Below are 17,024 nucleotides of genomic sequence, written 5' to 3'. Positions count from 1 at the left end.
TGCAGAGCGAACAGAATTTATCGTCATCACAAACCGGCACGCGCTGTCTTCTTCCTCTTCTTCATAGTCGTCTTCCTCTTCTGCTTCCCTCCCAGAACACGCGCGCCGATTTGTCCGGCGCGAGATGCAATAACTCTGATGGGCGAGAGAGCGAGTACAGAGAAAGAAAGAGAGAGAGAGAGATAGAAGAGTGAGAAAAAGAGAAATTTTGAGGGGAAAAATTTCTTGGCGAGGCGAGGTTCGAACCCGCGTATCCACGATCCGAAGGCGAGCGCCTTAACCACTCGGATATCCAGGCACGCTAGCCGAGCATAGCATAGCTTTGTGTAGTATAGTATTGTGCAGCCAGGGATTCGTAAAGGGAAGTGAGGAGGAGAGAAAGGAGGAGGGTAGAACCACTACGGAGAAAGAAAGAGAAAAAGAGATAAAAAGAAGGGGAAGAAAGCGAGGAAACAAATAGAAGGCGAGAGAGCGACTACAGAGAAAGGGAATGAAAGACATAGAAAGAAATAGAAGGAGAGAAAGAAAGGCAATAAATAGAGAAAAAGATATAAAGATAGAGGAAGAAGGAGAGAGAAACAGAAAGAAAGGAAAGAAAGAGAGAAAAAGATAAAAGCCGAGAGAACGACTACAGAGAGAGAGATAGATAGAAAGACAAAGACAGAAAGAGAGAAGTCGAGAGAAAGAAAGGGAAGAAAGGGAAAGAAAGATAGAAAGACAGAGAAGGAAATAGAGAGAGAAAGAATCAGACATAATAAAATTAAAGCACGAGTGCAAGCATAGCCATGTAACGTACAGTATAGGAAGGAATGGGAAAGCGAGAGGTGAGAGGGTAAAAAGCCTAGCCAAGCCGGGACCAGCTAGGTTCCCAGCAGCTCTGCTGTGACCCAGCCTTGCGCAGCTTAGTGAAAGCTGGGCTATTTTTCTTATTACGGCACGACCGGTACAATTCTGGACTGTTGCACAACAACGCTTCTCGAAGAATTTTAGCCCGCAGCGTTAGGGCCTGCCACGCACGAACAGGCAGGTAAAGATGCGCTTACAACATTTCACTACATGCAAACCGCACATTGCGCGCCAAGCTTACGCCGAGACTCTAAATCTGCGGAGAAGCGAAGCAACGCGGAGAGTACGCCGCGGAGCATTGTCGGATTCACTTGCCCCATACCCACGGAGAAAGAAATGTTTCTTCTTCCGTTTGCTTTCGCCATAAATATGACGTCACTTCCGCCACACTGCATTGGGATATGATAGGGCCACTCCTTAGTTTTCCTTCTTCCGTGCGTCCAATTCCCGGCATGTAAACAGTGAGACGAGAGTGTTGCGCAATGTGAAAGAAAGAAAGAAAGAAAGAAAGAAAGAAAGAAAGAAAGAAAGAAAGAAAGAAAGAAAGAAAGAAAGAAAGAAAGAAAGAAAGAAAGAAAGAAAGAAAGAAAGAAAGAAAGAAAGGGAAGTAGTACGTCAGGCACCCACACGCCAAGCTTTGCTTGCCGCCATTTTCCCGATAGGGCAAGGGCTCCAGATTTTTTTTTTTTTTTTGCAAAAACAGGACCTACGCCGACTCCGGCAGAAAGGCGCCGCTAGCACTCTAAACCGTGCCCCTGTTTTTCTTAGAGCACATGAAGACACTGACTACTTCTCAGTACGAGAACGAAGCCGATTCCGTACGCCCCTAGCTGCGAACACGATACTCGAAGTCGTTTCCTTTTGTTCTAAACGAACAAGTCCCTGCCGGTGTGACAAAGTTGTGACAAATTGACGGCCAATGAAAAAAACGCCAGGCCTGCGCGGAAAGCACAGCACAGTGACAGCGAAAGATCGAAGAGCGGCATTTCTAGAGCCCGTTATAAACTCTCTTGTGGCTACTAACACAATACACTAGCAACGTATCCACTACGACACGAATCATAATTTTTGTGAAGTTGGGAAGCACCCACCACGGCATTACTCGTCATTCTGCGAAGAAGCGAGGTACCATCTGTAAGACATTATGAGCAGTTTCTTGGTGCGATGGCTGATGACGATGAAGAATTACGACTGAGCTTTTGTAATGGGTTGGAAGCTTTAAAGGACCACCTAGTTACCTAATTCGCATTGTGTGACGCCCGGCCGTTATGTCACTCTCCCACCACGCTTTATAACATGCGCTAACGTGAGAAAGAGATAGAGAGAGGGAATTAACTTTATTGAGACCCCGAAAAAGTGGATCATGGGAGACTTATGGGCTTCCTTGGCAACCAATAGAAGTGCACTTGCGAGGAACCCACTACGCTATAAATCATCATAATTTTTATGAAGTAGAGAAGCAGCCACTATGCAATTTTTCGTTATTCTGCGGAGAACCGTGGTACCTGCTAAACACCTGTAAAGCATTATGTGCACTTTGTTGATGCTGTGGCTGATGACGATGAAGAATTATGGCAGAGCCCTTTGTAATGGGTTGGAAGCATTCAACAACCTTCTCGTTGCGCAATTCGCATTGTGTGACGCCTGGTTACAGAATTCGCGTTGTGTGACGCTTGGTTGTTGTTTTACTCTTCTACCACGCTACATTACATATGTTAATGTGGTTCCTTCTCGACATGAAGCCGGTATAGGGTGTTTTTGCAAAGCAGTTTCAAGCACCGGCATGGCTCTGAGGTGGGACACTGGGCTCCCGCGCAGAGGGACCAGGTTCGAACCTCGTTCCATCCTGGAAATTTTTTCTTATTTCGTTTTTTTTTATTTCGAGCGATAGTGGTTACGGACACCGGCGGTGGCGGCGGACAACTACGGCGCCAAAAACGGCCCTTGTTGTGATCTCGTAACAGCTTTCGCTGTAAAAAAAAAAAGACGAGTTTCAGGCAGAACGAGCTCATGCTGGTGTCGATACGCGAGGCTATCTTTGGATTGAGATCGAATGAAGACCGTGTAGCTGTTAGAACAGCCTAGACTAGTTCAAAATAAGGAGGCACTTAGCATCACTTAAGCTACTCTAGCCAACACTTGTCAGTGTTAGGCAAGATTAGTCACGATTTATACAACGCAAGCCTACATTAGACGTACTTAACCAGTGCTGGTAGTCATCAAGTATATGCAGAAGGGTACGCATTTTGGGCTGGTTGGTTCGTGGTTATATGCAGGAAAGAGTGCTGTAAGACGGGACGAAACGAAAGACCAGCACAGTGGTATGTGTTTCGTTTGGTCCCGTCTTATAGCGCTTGGAGTATGCGCGGTGTGCTTTTTCTGGAAAGTGTCCAATTCCGTCATCTTGTCCACTCTCGTTGGTTCAGAGGTCTGCTGCGGCTCCTCTGATAGGCCTAAAATGTCGCCGTTACCAAATTTCACAATATGGCAGAATTGAACAGTGTCTAGAATAGCACCCACGGCAAGCTTAGACATCACCGCTTGCCAATATTAATGAGTGGGGAGGGGGGGAATGCTAAGACGTGCAGTAACATATAAAAGCGTCCCACACCACCCCGTGTAAAGAAATAACCTGGCTACAGAAACACGTGTTCTAAGCGCAAAAAATCACACACCAGCTTACGGGCGGCTCAACCTCTGTCACCAGAGAACGCGTCATCACCTTTCGCCTTGAACTTGACAGAAGCCTCGTACTAACTTTCATCTAGCACTGAGGAAGAGACCATTAAGATTGGAGCTTCACATGCAGTAAAACGTGTCTTCGCACACTGACTTTGTGTCGGACGTCACCGGGGCTGCACAGTGTTAGAAAACTGGCATGTTAGATTGTATCTTCGCAATCACATTTGGTTTACCGATAAATACATATAACAGTTGGTTTTACAGATAACAGACTCTCGAGGTCAGAGTTCTCACCTGATTGGTATTTGTAACGCTATAGTACTGATGGATATAATGTCCGCCGAACCGTTTAATGTATGCTGCTTCTTGTAAGGCCATGACGAGCAGTCATAACTTCCGTGATACGGAAGTCTGCAAAATACCTTGAATCGTATTAGCTAACACATTGTCGCATCGCGGTACATTAAAAAAAAAAAAAAACGCCGGTACCGCGGCGTAAAAGGCACGGTATTACCATGACTGGTAAAAACAATATACTAAAAACGCGCGCTTTAACGGTGGTTTTCTCTATTATTAATATTTTTTTAACATTTACCCACCGTGTTAGCTTAACAGCTATGGTGTTGGATTGCTATGCCTGAGGGTGCGGGTTCGATTTCCGCCCATGAATGCCTCATTTTAATGGGGCTCGACATGCAAAAACACCCGCATTGTTAGATTTAGGGGCACTATAAAGAATCCACAATAAATGGCAAAATTTAATCCGTACCCCTCCCTCCCCCCTTGCATCGCGCGTGCCGCATAATCATATCGTGCTTTCAGCACCTAAACCACAGATATTGCTCATTCTCAAATATCGCTTTAAAACAGCGATTTCTCCTTCCTGGGAACGAGAAAAGGCTCAGGCTTCCTTACTGAAACGTTGCGTATGTCATTCCAAGAAGTCCATATGTTTGCGTAACATTCTTACAGGGATATAAGGCAAGTGTATGGCAAGTATATAGAAAATATATGGATTCTGCAATTAAACATGTGGAATTATGGGAATTGCATACGCAACGCTTCAGTAGGGTTAACGGGGCCCAGCAGGCGCCGTGTCGAGAGTTGTATTCATGCACACGCGCCGCGCATGTCCGGGTGCCTGTACCTTCGGGCGTTTTTCCCGCTAACTGCATCGTGAAGCGTCATGGCGTCCCATGGTGATCGAGCGAATTGCGCCGTTATGCGACCAACTCGAACCATACGGCCTTCCCCCCGCGCAACGGTCTCCTGATACATCAGCACGCTGCAGGGGTTTATGGGGGGAGACGGTCGCCGACGCCGCCACCGAACCACATGTCGAACCACCGATGCAGCACTCCAGCTACCCTCCCCTCCTTTCTCTCTCTGCTGAACATATACGAGGTGGCTGGCATAACGGCGTGCTTATCCCGGGAATCGGTCCGAACCGATGGACTGTATAGAGAGAAGGGGAAGAATTAAAGAGATATGCGGAACACAGAAAAGCGGAGGTGAGAGGGAGGGGGGGGGGGTATGTCGTGAAAAGTAGACGGAGGAGAATGAAAGACAACAATGACTTGAGCGGGAAAGTGAAATTTTGTGAGGATTCTCGTAAAACTTGAAAGGAAGGGAGAGGATGATTGTTACAATGAGTGTGCGATGGCGGTAGTGAAAGTTTCAGAGAGAGAGAGAGAAGATTACAGGCGGCTGAACTGGGAGGCAGACGCATAGGGAAAGAAGGAATGGGAAGCGGGAAAAAAAAAAGATTGAGGAACGCCAGATTTTGTAATCCAAAGCTCGAGTACGGAAAAAGAAGAGAGAGCTGTGGCGCCAGGGCCGCAGGGCTGCTGTCTAGGTGGCAGCATTTGAGAGAGAGAGGGAGTAAGGACAGGTTATGGCGTCGTTGTTTGCTGACAGCTATGCGTAGAGAAGAGGGGACAATGAACGAAATAAAGCGTCGAGAGAGAGTGGGAGAGAGAAAACATGTGGAACCCCCCTTAGTCCACGCTTTGCTTTCACTTATTGGTTTGCTTTTATACGCCCGCGTTCTCATAGATCGCGCTCGTGTCACGAGCCGCCGTAGCCATACGGGCCAGTAGACGCGCGAGGAACCGTTAGCTGGCCACTCAGTTCAAAAGCGGCGACCAGGCAAGGAGGGGAACGGCCGCATTAATACATGCAACCGCCGCCGCCGCCGCTCCGCGGGGTCCGATGGGGGTGCCGGTAGGAGGGGGGAGAGGGGTGATCGCATTCAATGGTTTTCAAGCGTCAGCAGCTGCACCATCTGCCAGCAGCATCGAGTCGCGTGGCGTCCCGACGTCACGTGACGGCCCATGGGCGCTTGTCTTTTTGGTTTTGGGTAGAGATTAAGGGGAGGGGCGTTACACGCGCGTATCGCTACGGTAACTCTCTCATTCTCTCTCTACAGGCTGCATCGCTTCATCTCCCTCACTCATTACTGTACGCTGTGGCGAGGAGGAAGACGATTACGTTATACCATACGGGCCTCGCTTGCTTGTTTGCTTGCGTGGTGTGCGGACTCAGCGTGTCGTCCGCGTAGGATGATACGCTGGTGGTGATTTTGCCACCGCGCTCCTTCTATACCTGTCAGTTTGCGCGAATAATAAAAATAACTTTAAAAAAAAACAAGCGCGTACGGCCAAAACTTACGATGCGCGGTCACGGAACTAAAATGAAGGGACGAAAACGGAAAGAGTCGATCCAGATGAAGCGATAATGGAGAGAAGTGGATCGCAGGATGGGCGCCAGTGGCAGGGAGGAGGTGGGACGGCTCTGGTTTTGTTTTTGCCCTCGAGCGTTTTTTCTATTTCTTTTTCTTTTATCCCTCTTCTCCCATTAGCCCTACTCGGTTGAGTGGTCGGGACCAATTTCTGCCTTCCATATCGGCTACACGCTCGAGCGACAGTGCAAAAAAAAATAAATAAATAAACAAATCATAGAAAATTTGGTTCGGGGCCACGTGGACCTTCTGGCGCAGATTCTCTCGCTAGCATATGCGCAGGAACGTCCCGTTGCAGCAGTTGGTCGGGACGTGTTGCCTCTGCGAACGAGAACGGCCGGTTATGTGAGGTTCGGTTGAGGTCGATGCAAGGACCAAACGTTATGAACTGGTGGCGTATTAGGGAATTCGAATTTGGGAAAATCTATTGGGAGCCATCTGCCACATATTTTCTGGTAGCCACCGTCATAAATGTAAGAAAATCGCTTGGAAAATAGCACTGCACAGGGAAACCGATTTTTGTTGTCTGTGTGTTTTTTTTTTCGCTTGTGATTCTACCTCTCGCGTTCCCTGAAGCGCTGTGTCGTTGTGTATGCATGCATGAGCAGAGGTGTCGGTTATCCAATTGCTCGAGAGCGCAAAGTTTCTCTCCTCAAATGACGACGCTTTCCATGAGCGCACATCGCGTACTAGCGACTATGTGCGTGTTGATGCCATCTTTGCGCGGGATTCACCATGCGCTGTGTCCAGGTTTATGTTAAGTACTTCAGCTACCACAAAGGTTTAATCATGGTCATTGACGTTAGTCGTCGGGATGGAGATGTGCCACTACGATATACGCATGTGCGTCCACATCAAACGGTGATCGCCGCGAAACACCACAGACACTGTGCAAGCTCTCGTTTATCAATGTACTACAATGAACGTTAAACTACTTTTGTAAAGGTAGGTTTCACTTTCGTGTTATACCGATTCCTATGACAGAGGGATCAACCATGTTTTTTTTTGTTCTTTTTATTGTGGCACAAAACGACTTAAAAGTCAAAGCAGCTATACGAGCATCACACTACAAATCCTTAATATAGAAGCACGCGAAGTTGCCGTAAGCACTCAGGCGTGAGCGCGTGCGTTTTATGCGGCTTGCATGTGTGTGTGTGTGTGTGTGTGTGTGTGTGTGTGTGTGTGTGTGTGTGTGTGTGTGTGTGTGTGTGTGTGTGTGTGTGTGTGTGTGTGTGTGTGTGTGTGTGTGTGTGTGTGTGTGTGTGTGTGTGTGTGTGTGTGTGTGTGTGTGTGTGTGTGTGTGTGTGGAGAGAGAGAGAGAGGGGGGGAGAGACGGGATGCGTCGAGTAATGATTGATTATTGTTGCTTCACAAATTTACACTCGGTTCTGCAGATATCAATGCATACAGACGCCAGACACAAAGTTTCTAAAGCGCCAACATCCCAGCCGCTGTATAGCGACGTTTCGGCTACACACACATGTTGCCTGTGGGAGGCTGCATTGCCGATTGTTGCTCTTGATCGCACGAACAGAAACGAAAAAAATGGAAGGACAGGTTGACTGATGCCAATGTTGCAGTGTCAGTGTGAAAAGCACTTGGGTGGTGTCATCGCCTTTTGTTTATTTACGCAGAATCATTCATGCACCTCCTATTTTATTGCTTCCTGCTCGACTTCCCATCATTTCTGATTCAACCTCTACGTGATAACCGCTGCTGTTGCTTAACTCACCCCTACGACTTTCCGAGACGGACGGTGCACACTGCTGTATACGAGCCATTTACCGTGTTCAAGTGATCAGCGTGTCCACCAAAGACGCGCTCAATGCCGCTTTCATTCATGACACGTGTTCTTAGCGCAGTTACACCGACAGCTGCGGCACCAACGACGCGAAAGCGGCAAATAGTGGGATGGGTGGCGTCACATCGAGCCTGGGATCGTCCGCCCGCCCGACAACCATATTGCCAGCACAATGAATGATGTTCGCATTTAAAGGCCAACTCCGGCGATTTTTCTAGGTCGATGGATCTCAGTGAAATTCGCTGGGTACGTTCCTTTGCACGTTTCCGTCATTTATGCCAAATTACAGGCTTGAGACATGCGCAGATTGTTTGCAAATGAATTTTAAAGATTGTCTGCAAACGCCCTCCTGGCTTCCCACAATTATTGGCAACATTGCGTCTGTGACGTCAGTGTTGGCAAGGCGGCGGAAGTGACGCAGCCGAGGGCACCGCTAACTAAGGCGCTTAGGCCGCTACAGCGAGCGTCTGCTGTGCACAAGGCGAGAGACAGCGTTGGTTTGGCCGGTGCTTCGCTGGTCGTCCCGGCTGTCACAGTTTTCATACTCCGCGCCGGCGTGACCGGCATGCCTTGCACGACTTCCGGTTCGTTCGTAACAACGTCTACGTCATACGTAGACAGTACACTCGGTTGGGTTTCGGTTTCGGTGTTGCGCTTTTTTGCTTATTTAAAATTATTCTCCAATTTACCGAGTATTTCTGCTATCGGGCCCGTAACAGGAGCGTCTCAGGAACATAAAAGCACCATTACTTTGACATGGCCAAAAAATCGCCGGAGTTGGCCTTTAAAGGACGTGTAAGCATAGCAGCTAATCTACAGGCTGTGGGCCTCTTGCTGAGATGAATTCGAAACTTGTTCCGCAGCTCAGTTGCCACCTTTTGTTTTTAATTACTAGAAAGCTGATTGATTGTTAGGTTAACTAGAAACTGTGAATTGCTCAGCGCGCCATAAGAATTACCAATGCGTTTTCTTTTACCCTCACCATTATCTTTTTTTTATGCAGCAGCGTAGGTTACAAACTACGAGAAAGTATCCACGATAACCAAAGCCAAACAAACAGAGGCAATGCTACACAGTCTGGACAAACTTTTCAGAGAAAGCAAACATTAATTTGCCACTCTCGATCCTTGTGCATGGATGCACCCGGGAGAGAGGATCTCGAGGCTGTCAATCACCGCCTCATTCATCTACTCATGGGCGCATTGATTCGTGATATTCTTATTTCTTTCCTTTTTTTGTTTCGTCGGCCTCTTTTTTTTCTGTCATGCGCGTCCTTTAGGGAGTGTTGAACCAGAGCTGGCTAGTTCAATTTTTGTGAGTGGGTCGGGGGAGAGGTCGGTGGTGTTTAGAGTATAAGCACCCTAGAAAGATTCACGTCGCAACCCCCTCCCCCCCCTCTTGCCCTCCCTTTCCGTACGAGGTTTTCTCTTAACTGTCACGGATTTCTGTTTTCAGGATCATGCGGCTTGTTGACACACTCACGAACCCTCGTGACCTGTATGGAAAAAAAAAGAAAATAGTCTCGTCTTTCACCCACAAAGCTATCACGGCAGAGAGACGAATTTTTTTTTTTCAGAAATTAAGATAAGACCCTATATCGCACCACGGATACATGTCAGATACAGCGGCCCACGCTAGACCATGCGCCAGCGAGGATATATGAAATGTGAAGCATTTCTTAGCGCACCAAAGGCACTTTGACCGTTTCTATCTATCTATCAAACCGCCTGCGTCTTAGCGCTCTCGTGGTCGTCCCCTTTACTTGGTATATACCAAAACTTACACGGCAGGACTTCAGTGTATAACGAATACGATCCGCTGGTCACGACATGCACAACGTGATTTCCCTGTCGCGTACGTCATGATATCCTTTCCAACAGTCACCTGTGGCGCATACCCGCATACCGCCGCCCGTGCTATGCAGGGTATGTGCCACACGTGATTCAGAGTCTACATCAACCCAGACTTCGAAAATTTTTAGGCGACATCGGGAATAAGCCCGTGTCGTCGTAGTCGATAGGTGAAATATCCCGATTGAAACAAAGAATAAAAATCACGGATCGAGCCGGAATCGAACCCAGGACTTCTGCATGGCAGTCGGGTATTCTACCACAGAGCCACGCGAGCGCCTCAAACTGCTTTGGAAAAAGACCTTGTACAAGCGTTATGTCTGGACTATGCCAACTGCTGTTGCACAGTGCGCTATCCCATTTTATATCAATGAAATAAACATTACGCATGTGCACCTATGACTGCGCAAGCTATAGTCAATCGTTGCGCTTAACTACAGATACGCGCATAATCGCACTGTAGCGTGCACTTCGTGGCGATAAAACTGACGTGACTGCCGACGTTACGTCGGACCATGCCATACACGCCAGTGTACTCGGCGTTCCCGGTAAGCCTACGATATGTGAAAACTACTAAATCTGACCAAAGACGTCGATCCACCTCATAACTCTCGACTGAAAGCAAAATATCTGGCATAGGCTGCTGCACGCTTACTGCTTTGCATAACGTTGTCTCCCACAATGCGCGGGATCTGCCGGATTTCCGTCTTTAGGACTAACGTCGAGTTAGGTGAGGGGCACAGAAAATAGAAATAAACGGACGTATATACAAACAAACAAAGAGCCCGGCCGATCGGTGACTAAACGTGACACCGCGCTCACCTCAGAGTAAAATGCGATAGACGGTTAAAATGCAAGGTCTCACGACTCCATGACTACTACACAGGCGTGCTACGGGAGTTAGAATGCTCACGTGGGAATCGGGAAGTAGGCGATGAGGCTTCCTTCCGAAGTCTTCGATCTTCTTAATACACACAAAAGAAAGAAAACGACACTCCATGTTCAAATTAAACGGCAAATGTGTAAAAAAAATAGTGACTTGCACTAAGTTGCGTAAGGCTTGTTCACAGCAGAGCTGATGGGCACCTAGCTGGCCCTGGCTTGGCTAGGCTTTGACCTTCTCGCCTCTCTCTTTCCCACCCCTTGCTATATTATCCTATACATGGCTATGATTGCTTCCTTTTTTTAGCTTTTTTTGAGTACGTGCCTTTCTATCTCTTTCTCTCTATGTCTGTTTGTCTGTCTTCCTATGTTTTTTCTGTCTTTATTCCCTTTCTTTCTCTCTTTCTTCTCTTTCTTTCTCTCTCTCTCTCTCTCTCTCTCTCTCTGTAGTCGTTCTCTCTTCTTCCCCTCTTTCCTACCGTCTTCCTCCTTTCCATTTAAAGAAATAAAGAATCACTCATCGCCTTCTTTCTTTTTCACTCTTTCTTCCCTTTCCTTCTGTCTATTTCTCTCTTTCTCTCTTTTTATATCTACGACACACGGCAAACCTCGACTATAAAAGCTCTGCTGGAAAACTCCTATAGCGGGTCTGTGCCACAGAAAGTGGGCAAATCTCACCACTCACCCCACTGGTCCACTGAAAATTAACAAGGGAACACGCGGGTGGCGAGCAGCGAGTAGGGCAACGCGTCGAAACATCTCTTGTCAAGCATCTGGGCGGTGCTTGAGTGACTGCCGCTTCTTGATCATGATCATTTTCTATCTAACAAAGCAATTATGCTGTAAAAAAAAGCCGGCAGATCCCACGCATTGTGGGAATCGATGTAATGCGAAGCAGCCAGCAAAGAGCTGCATACATCGTCTTGTATGTCTTTGAGGAAAATGCGTGTCATGGTTTTCATGTTAACTCCTATTATTTATGTTCGTCACACGGTAACGTCGCGCAATACCAATTTCGGGGTAGATCAAGCTAGCGAAACGGCCGCCAGCGCATCATGAGCCTGGCACGTAAGTCATGCTGTACATGACATGTGTGTCATGACCTTCGTGTTAACTCGTGTTACTTATGTTCGTCACACAGTCACGTCGCAAGATACCAATTTTGGTGTATATCAAGCTAGCGAAACGGCCGCCAGCGCCCCATGAGCGTGGCACGTAAGTCATGCTGTACATGACACGCGTGTCATGATTTTCATGTTAACTCGTGTTACTTATGTTCGTCACACAGTCACGTCGCAAGATACCAATTTTGGTGTATGTCAAGCTAGCGAAACGGGCGCCAGCGCCCCATGAGCGTGGCACGTAAGTCATGCTGTACATGACACGCGTGTCATGATTTTCATGTGAACTCGTGTTATTTATGTTCGTCACACAGTCACGTCGCGCAATACCATTTTCGGGGTAGATCAAGCTAGCGAAACGACCACCAGCGCCCCATGAGCCTGGCACGTAAGTCATGCTGTACATGACATGCGTGTCATGATTTTCATGTTAACTCGTGTCACTTATGTTCGTCACACAGTCACGTCGCAAGATACCAATTTTGGTGTATATCATGCTAGCGAAACGGCCGCCAGCGCCCCATGTGCGTGGCACGTAAGTCATGTTGTACATGACATGCGTGTCATGATTTTCGTGTTAACTCGTGTTATTTCTGTTCGTCACACAGTCACGTCGCGCAATACCAATTTCTGGGTAGATCAAGCTAGCGAAACGACCACCAGCGCCCCATGAGCGTAGCACGTAAGTCATGCTGTACATGACATGCGTGTCATAATATTCATGTTAACTCGTGTTATTTATGTTCGTCACACAGTCACGTCGTGCAATACCAGTTTCGGGGTAGATCAAGCTAGCGAAACGGCCGCCAGCGCCCCATGAGCGTGGCACGTAAGTCATGCTGTACATGACATGCGTGTCATGATTTTCACGTTAACTCGTGTTATTTATGTTCGTTACACAGTCACGTCGCAAGATACCAATTTTGGTATATATCAAGCTAGCGAAACGGCCGCCAGCGCACCATGAGCGTGGCATGTAAATCATGCTGTACATAACATGCGTGTCATGATTTTCATGTTATGACTTGTCGTTTATGTTCGTCATACAGTCATGTTACACCATACCAATTTTGGTGTACATTCGATTAACCAAGCGACCAGGAGAGCACAAAGTCGTAGGCGGCTAGATAGATAGATAGATAGATAGATAGATAGATAGATAGATAGATAGATAGATAGATAGATAGATAGATAGATAGATAGATAGATAGATAGATAGATAGATAGATAGATAGATAGATAGATAGATACGCTCAAAGTCGCAGAAGTTCGCTAAGAAATGCTTCGCATTTAAAAGTGCGCAGTCGAGACAATGGGAGACGATCGCATTGTAAACGAATGATTTCGTAATGAACACATGACTGTCTATGATCCGACCGTCTTCAACCCATCAATCACTCGCTTCACCAAGCTAAGAACTTGTGGCGAAATAGTGCGGCGCCACGTCCGCGCCTGCGCGCCGCATCAATGCTTCTAAATATGAGCGCCGGTGATAAGAACGCTCTCGCCCTATAGAAGCTACAAAACTGCGTGTGTAGCCCGAATGTGATCAGTTGTTGTTCTGTCCTTCATGTGGAAGCATTTAAGCTATGCGTTCCCACAAACTCACGTGCATCTGTTAATCATAAAGACTCGGCAGATGCGTGTTATCAGAACCATATGGTCCTACTTCGCCGTCGTTACATTGCAGCTTTCTGGTGTGTGTTCGTACTTCGTATATTCCTTCGTCGAGCAGTTGCCTGGTGGGTATTTCATGACAACGGCAATCAACAACCGAAAGCAGCAACAGTGGTAATAAACTAGAAAAAATAGAAGCAAGAGGATGTATACTGGCGTTTCACTTCGCGATGGCTGCCATATCTGCATTAGAGGTGTGCACGGGCTCCGGGTAGCCCGAAAGCCCGAGCCCGACCCGGCCCGCGGGCCGGGCTCGGGCGGGCCGACGTATTTTCACCTCGGGCCCGGGCAGAGCTCGGGCTATTTGGAGTTTTATCGGGCCGGGTTCGGGCCCGGCGCAAAACCCGACTCAAGCCCGAAATATAGAGACTGAGCGGGAATTGTTTTCCAGGCATACAGCGCCTCTTCCGCAACCGCCCTTTACCGCTTTTCCTTTCCATTCGCTACTTTAACTGCCTCTGTTGCACTCCGACAAACATAGAAGTAACACCACCTGAGCTAGTGACGGCACCACGCGACTGTTCGCGTTAGATTCAAGGCCAAATCCCATATAAGTGAAAATGCACGCGACAGCGACGAGCGACCCGACATAGATCGCATTCGTGCAAGCTGACGCTTGCATGGGCGTACCCCATACACGTGACGGCTTTGGCGAGCGAACTCCATTGCTGCTGGCATGAGGCCGTCTACTTGTCATTTGTAATCTGTGTAATAGAGACTGTTCGTCGTGTGTCGTTTGATCATATTTGATATGCTCAATAAAATGCCAAATTACCGGAAAACGTTGTTTTGTTTTCGCGGCGAACCTTCAAAAAGCCGGGCCGGGCCGGGCCCGGGATTGTGTTTTCGTACGTCGGGCCGGGCCGGGCGGGCTCGCAGCTCTTTGCCGTCGGGCTCGGGCGTGCCTTCGACAATGTCAGCGGGCCCGGGCCGGGCTTGGGCTCGGAAATACGGCCCGTGCACACCTCTAATCTGCATGCTATAGTGAAATTGCGTGTGTTTGTTGTTACATCCCTTCCACGTGACTCTAACTTCGGCAGCGCTCGCCAGCCAATCCGGTAAAGCTTTATCTCGGCTGGTCGCTATCGACAGCACAAACAAGTACACGCGTCTCAGGAGTCCATTATAAAGACAGACACAAAGAAAGAAAGAAAGAAAGAAAGAAAGAAAGAAAGAAAGAAAGAAAGAAAGAAAGAAAGAAAGAAAGAAAGAAGTGATGCAACATTGGAGTGCCACTCCACTCGGTAGTGGAGTACGCAACGCTCGCGGGCCGGGCCATGCAACACCTCCACCTTTTCGCCGCCACTCACGACAGCAGGAGTGGGAGCTCGAAAAGCTCGCCCAACGGTTCCAAACGGCGCGTCACGACAAGAGGGCTGCGGGAGATAGGGAAGATACGGTCTTGTGGGAAAAGTGGGCCGCACCGCTCCTTGCCCGAGGGCGCCGCTCGGCGCTGATAGATACGCTTCCCTCACCCTCTCTCTCTCGTTCTTTCCGCCTCCCACCGCAGCGGTCCCCTTATCGCGGACGCCCATCACTCAAAACCCTTGGGCCAGAGCCGCCACGCGGTCGTTTCGACCACGGCACGAACGTATTCGGTGACGTCCACGGCGGGGTCCAAACGCGTGCGCACACAAGCTCGGACAGCTTGCTCCCAATCTCACCGTGCCGTACCACGTGACCGCGGATTAAGCCGGCCAAGGTGGCGTCCCGGTATTGTGTGTGAACTGTCCCACGCTGCTATTTCTGGCGCCACCAGCACACGCGTGGCATTGTCGACTTTTTCCGAGGTCCGCACGTTTCGGTACGTCCCGACTTTTACTTTTTTTTTCTTTATTTTGATTCCGCCAGGTTGCTTCTGTTTTGCTTCTTGATTTCTCTGGCGGCACGTGCGAGCTGGCCACAGGATCGCAGCACACGCCGAAACACAGCGCTCCAAGCGATCGCTATTCGATTAGCCCCAATTTTATGTATTCTGTCGCGTCTCACGCCACGTCATTACTTCTTGACTCTTGTTTTATTCTTATGTTTCAAGCTTGAATTTTCATAAGTGATGATCCTCACTGGGCGCCTTATCACTTTTTCTGGTATAACGGTTTTTTTAAGATCGGAATTATGCGAGGCCACAATCGCTTCAGAGCTACGTGACTTAGCGTTGCCAATACAGTGAGCGATCCCTAAAAGAGGGACAGAAGTGGCTTCCCTAACGGCATGGATGGCACCCGCCATAGATTTTATTGAACGGCTGCCAATGCACGAAGTTGCCTATCGCACATCGTTTCAGTGATCGATTAGCGGTGTTTTCCCGAACAAAAGCAAACAAAAAAAAGTAGACTCGTTTCGAAACACAACTTTCCGGTTATCGTTTTTTCCTCTGCATTCAAACTGTTGGAAAAGGGAAAAAAGAGAAGACAACATTGTGCACGATTTACACGTAGCTGATTTTACAGATAGTTGGAAGTTTCCGAAGTCGATCGTTCTCTTTTCGCTTTTTACAAGATATCGCTACATAGAAGGCGTGCAGTGTTTGCTCGCATAATCAATATAGGAGCCTACGTGGAGGGTGGTCGCATATCACTGCAACTGATCCGGAGATTTCTTCCTTCGCTTTTCTTTTCCTTACCTAGCGTTTAGAAATTCTAATGGGCCATTCGACCATTAGACCTTGTCCCTGCATTTCCCCACTTCAATTCATGCAGGAAGTTTTCGTTTCTCTGTTTATTTTTCGGTTAATATAGAGACTTGGACAGTCCAGCGGCTCCTATAGTAATTTGTTATAAAATCGCCAGGATAAAAGTTTAGCAGTACTTACTTGTCCATAAACTCTTGGCCATTGCGAAAGCCTTTGAATGGGACTCGGCCGAAGACTTGTTACCGTCACGAACGTCGTAATGCCAACAACGTAATGAATATAGGCATAAATGTTATCATCACGAACACAGCAAATCGTTATCGTAATGGCAAGCATCACCATTCTTAAGATAATTACAGTGGAACAACGTCGTTTCGCATTGAAGTAACCCAGAGGCACGCAATGTGTGCGTATCAGTCCCAACGATGATGATCATAATTGGTTTGTATAGCGCACTTGAAATGACCGATGGAAAAGGCGTCAGCATTCAGACTTATTAGAAAGAACTGGCACGTTAGCGGCAAAATACTCAAGTGAAGATACCTTACAAAATTCGAGAACACATGGAGGACATGTGAGAAAAATAGAAGCCTTTGCCGCAGGGTAATTGACTGTCCTGGACCCAAACATCCCGAAGAAGATCAAGGAAAAATAACAGGAACGAAAATAGTCGTGGCAGCCCGTGCACGTAGTCAAGAATGAAAAGGACCAACGGAAGGTGCCAATACAGTGAGTATCTCTAGCCCAACTAGCCCAATCTCAAACTTTGCTTCGGAAGGTGCAGAGCCAAGCC

This window comes from Rhipicephalus sanguineus, chromosome 4 (assembly GCF_013339695.2).
Source record: "Rhipicephalus sanguineus isolate Rsan-2018 chromosome 4, BIME_Rsan_1.4, whole genome shotgun sequence".
Taxonomy (NCBI): domain Eukaryota; kingdom Metazoa; phylum Arthropoda; class Arachnida; order Ixodida; family Ixodidae; genus Rhipicephalus; species Rhipicephalus sanguineus.
The sequence above is the reverse complement of the archived record's forward strand: the minus strand, read 5'-3'. Positions refer to the sequence as shown.